The sequence below is a fragment of the Arachis hypogaea genome, chromosome 14 (genome assembly GCF_003086295.3).
Source record: "Arachis hypogaea cultivar Tifrunner chromosome 14, arahy.Tifrunner.gnm2.J5K5, whole genome shotgun sequence".
NCBI classification, from domain to species: Eukaryota; Viridiplantae; Streptophyta; class Magnoliopsida; order Fabales; family Fabaceae; genus Arachis; species Arachis hypogaea.
This window is the reverse complement of record NC_092049.1, coordinates 87,955,051-87,958,927: the sequence shown is the minus strand read 5'-3', so window position 1 is coordinate 87,958,927 and position 3,877 is coordinate 87,955,051. Positions and strand designations below refer to the sequence as shown.

Sequence of the window (3,877 nt, the reverse complement as noted above, 5' to 3'; positions counted from 1 at the left end):
AGAGTTTGACTTTGAGGCTTTGGTTGACTCTGCAGTGAGAGAAGCTTTTCATGCTTCCTCTCCATGGTTATAGAAGGAGATCCTTGAGTTTTAAACACAAGGTTGTCCTCATTCAGTTGAAGGATCAATTCTCCTCTGTCCACATCAATCACAGCTCTTGCTGTGGCTAGGAAGGTCTTCCAAGGATGATGGATTCATCCTCATCCTTCCCAGTGTCTAGGATTATGAAATCAGCAGGGATGTAAATGCCTTTAACCTTTACTAGCACGTCCTCTACTTGTCCATAAGCCTGTTTTCTTGAGTTGTCTGCCATCTCTAATGAGATTCTAGCAGCTTACACTTCAAAGATTCCCAGTTTCTCCATTACAGAGAGTGGCATGAGGTTTATCCCTGACCCAAGGTCACATAGAGCCTTCTCAAAGGTCATGGTGCCTATGGTACAAGGTATTAAGAACTTTCCAGGATCCTGTTTCTTCTGAGGCAATGTCAGTTGATCCAGATCACTCAGTTCATTGATGAGCAAGGGAGGTTCATCTTCCCAAGTCTCATTACCAAATAATTTGGCATTCAGCTTCATGATTGCACCAAGGTACTTGGCAACTTACTCTTCAGTGACATCTTCATTCTCTTCAGAAGAAGAATACTCATCAGAGCTCATGAATGGCATAAGAAGGTTCAAAGGAATCTCTATGGTCTTTAGATGAGCCTCAGATTCCTTTGGTTCCTCAGAGGGAAACTCCTTGTTGATCACTGGACGTCCTAGGAGGTCTTCTTCACTGGGATTCACGTATTCTCCCTCCCTTGTAGGTTCGGCCATGATGGTTCAATCAATGGCCTTGCACTCTCTTTTTGGATTCTCTTCTGTATTGCTTGGGAGAGTACTAGGAGGAGTTTTAGTGACTCTTTTACTCAGCTGGCCCACTTGTGCCTCCAAATTCCTAATGGAGGACCGTGTTTCATTCATGAAACTTACAGTGGCCTTAGATAGATCAGAGACTATATTTGCTAAGTTAGATGGATTCTGCTCAGGCCTCTCTGTCTGTTGCTAAGTGGATGATGGAAAAGGCTTGCTATTACTAAACCTGTTTCTTCCACCATTATTAAAGCCTTGTTGAGGCTTTTGTTGATCCTTCCATGAGAAATTTGGATGATTTCTCCATGAGGGATTATAGGTGTTTCCATAGGATTCACCCATGTAATTAACCTCTGCTATTGCAGGGTTCTCAGGATCATAAGCTTCTTCTTTAGAAGATGCCTCTTTAGTACTGTTGGATGATTCCTTCAATCCATTCATACTCTGAGAGATCATATTGACTTGCTGAGTCAATATTTTGTTCTGAGCCAATATGGCATTCAGAGTATCAATTTCAAGAACTCCTTCCTTATAGACATCCCATTACTCACAGGATTCCTTTCAGAAGTGTACATGAACTGGTTATTTGCAACCATGTCAATGAGTTCTTGAGCTTCTGCAGGCGTTTTCTTTAGGTGAATGGATTCACCTGCAGAATGGTCCAGTGACATCTTTGATAGCTCAGACCGACCATCATAGAATATATCCAGGATGGTCCATTCTGAAAGCATGTCAGAAGGACACTTTTTGGTCAGTTCCTTGTATCTCTCCCAAGCTTCATAGAGGGATTCACCTTCTTTCTGTTTGAAGGTTTGAACATCCACTCTAAGCTTACTAAGCTTTTGAGGAGGAAAGAACTTGGCTAAGAAAGCCGTGACCAGCTTATCCCAAGAGTTCATGCTATCCTTAGGTTGAGAGTCCAACCATATTCTAGCTCTGTCTCTTACAGCAAATGGGAAAAGCATAAGCCTGTAGACCTCGGGATCAACCCCATTGGTCTTAACAATATCACAGATCTGCAAGAATTCAGTTAAGAACTGAAAAGGATCTTTAGATGGAAGTCCATGAAACTTACAGTTCTGTTGCATCAGAGAAACTAATTGAGGTTTAAGCTCAAAGTTGTTTGCTCCAATGCCAGGAATTGAGATGCTTCTTCCATGTAAATTGGAATTTGGTGCAGTAAAGTCACTAAGCATCTTCCTTGCATTGTTATTATTTTCGGCCATGTTTTCTTCTTTTTTGAAAATTTCTGTCAGATTTTTTTCAGAGAGTTGGGCTTTAGCTTCCCTTAGCTTCCTCTTCAGAGTCCTTTCAGGTTCAGGATCAACTTCAACAAGAATTTTCTTATCCTTGTTCCTACTCATATGAAAAAGAAGAAAATAACAAAGAAAATATGGAATCCTCTATGTCACTGTATAGGGATTCCTTATGCAAGTATAAGAAGAGAAGAATACAAGAATGAGAAGAGAAAAACTCGAACACAGAGAAGAAGATGGGGTTCGAATTTTGGGTGGAAGAGAAGTGTTAGTAGATGAATAAATAAATAATTAGAAGGAGATGAGGGATGAGAGTTCGAAAATAATTGAAAAGAAAAGAAAAATAGTTTTGGTTTTAATTTAAAATTAAAATTGAAATTCAAAAATAAAAAAGAAAAATAAAATTCAATCAAGTTAAAATTTAAACCAAATAGTTAATTAAAAAGGAATTTTGAAAAAGAGGGAAGAGATTTTCGAAAATTAGAAAGAGAGAGTTAGTTAGGTAGTTTTGAAAAAGATAAGATTGAAATAGTCAACTTTTAAAATCAAACAAAAAGTCAAGTAGTTAATTGAAAAAGATTTGAGAATCGTTTTTGAAAAAGATAAGAAGTTAGAAAAGATTTTGAAATTGATTTTGAAAAAGATATGATTGAGAGATATGATTAGAAATCATTGAAAAGGATTTGAAAAGGAAATTAAAAAGATTTAATTTTGAAAATTAAAGTTGATTACTTGACTAACAAGAAACTAAAAAGATATGATTTTAAAATTTAAAGATTCAACTTTTCTTACAAGGCAAGTAACAAACTTAACATTTTTGAATCAATCATATTAATTGTTAGTATTAATTTCGAAAATATGAAATAGAAATAAGAAAAATATTTTTGAAAATCAATTTGAAATTTTGGAAAATCATAAAAGAAAAATGAAAAGGATTTGATTTTTGAAAAAGATTTGAAAAAGATAGAAATTTTAAATTGAAAATTTGATTTGACTCATAAGAAACAACTAATGTTGAAAATTTTTTTCAAAAAGTCAACTCAAATTTTCAAAAATTTATGAGTAAAAAAGGGAAAGATATTTTTTTGATTTTTTGAATTTTAGCAAGGAAAGAGAAAAAAGGAAAAGATATATTTTTGATGTTTTTCTCTATTTTTTTTTCATTAAACAGCAAGAATGAAACAAAACATGAAGAATTAAGATCAAAACCAAAAAGGCATGCAAAAACACTATGAATGTCAAGATGAACACCAAGAACACTTTGAATGTCAAGATGAACACCAAGAACTTATTTTTGAAAAATTTTCAAGAAAAGAAAACATGCAAGACACCAAACTTAAAAGTTTTTATTCTGTAGACATTAATAATTCAAGAATGCATATGAAAAATAAGGAAAGACACAAAACAAGAAAATATGAAGACCCCCAAGAAGATTGGCTAAGAACAACTTGAAGATCATGAAGAATGCAATGAATGAAATTTTCGAAAATAATTTTTTTTTTAGAAAATCAAAAAGATGCAATTGACACCAAACTTAAAACTTGACTCTAGACTCAAACAAGAAACACAAAAATATTTTTTATTTTATGATTTTGTTAGATTTTTTTGTTTTTTCGAAAATTATTTTGGGAAAAACGAAAAAGAAGAAATATTTTTTTTTGTATTTTTCGAAAATAAGAAATAAAAGCTTAAAATTAAAATAAAATTACCTAATCTGAGCAACAAGATGAACCGTCAGTTGTCCAAACTCGAACAATCCCCGGCAACT

At 34.1% G+C, this 3,877-nt stretch overlaps 1 non-coding gene across 1 annotated transcript; it reads left to right on the top strand.

The window, feature by feature from the left end:
* Positions 1–1,578: 1,578 nt before the first annotated feature.
* LOC112745347 (small nucleolar RNA R71) lies at positions 1,579–1,686 on the top strand. The gene has a single exon (XR_003173281.1). It is a non-coding gene; the product is annotated as a small nucleolar RNA R71 (small nucleolar RNA).
* Positions 1,687–3,877: the final 2,191 nt, after the last annotated feature.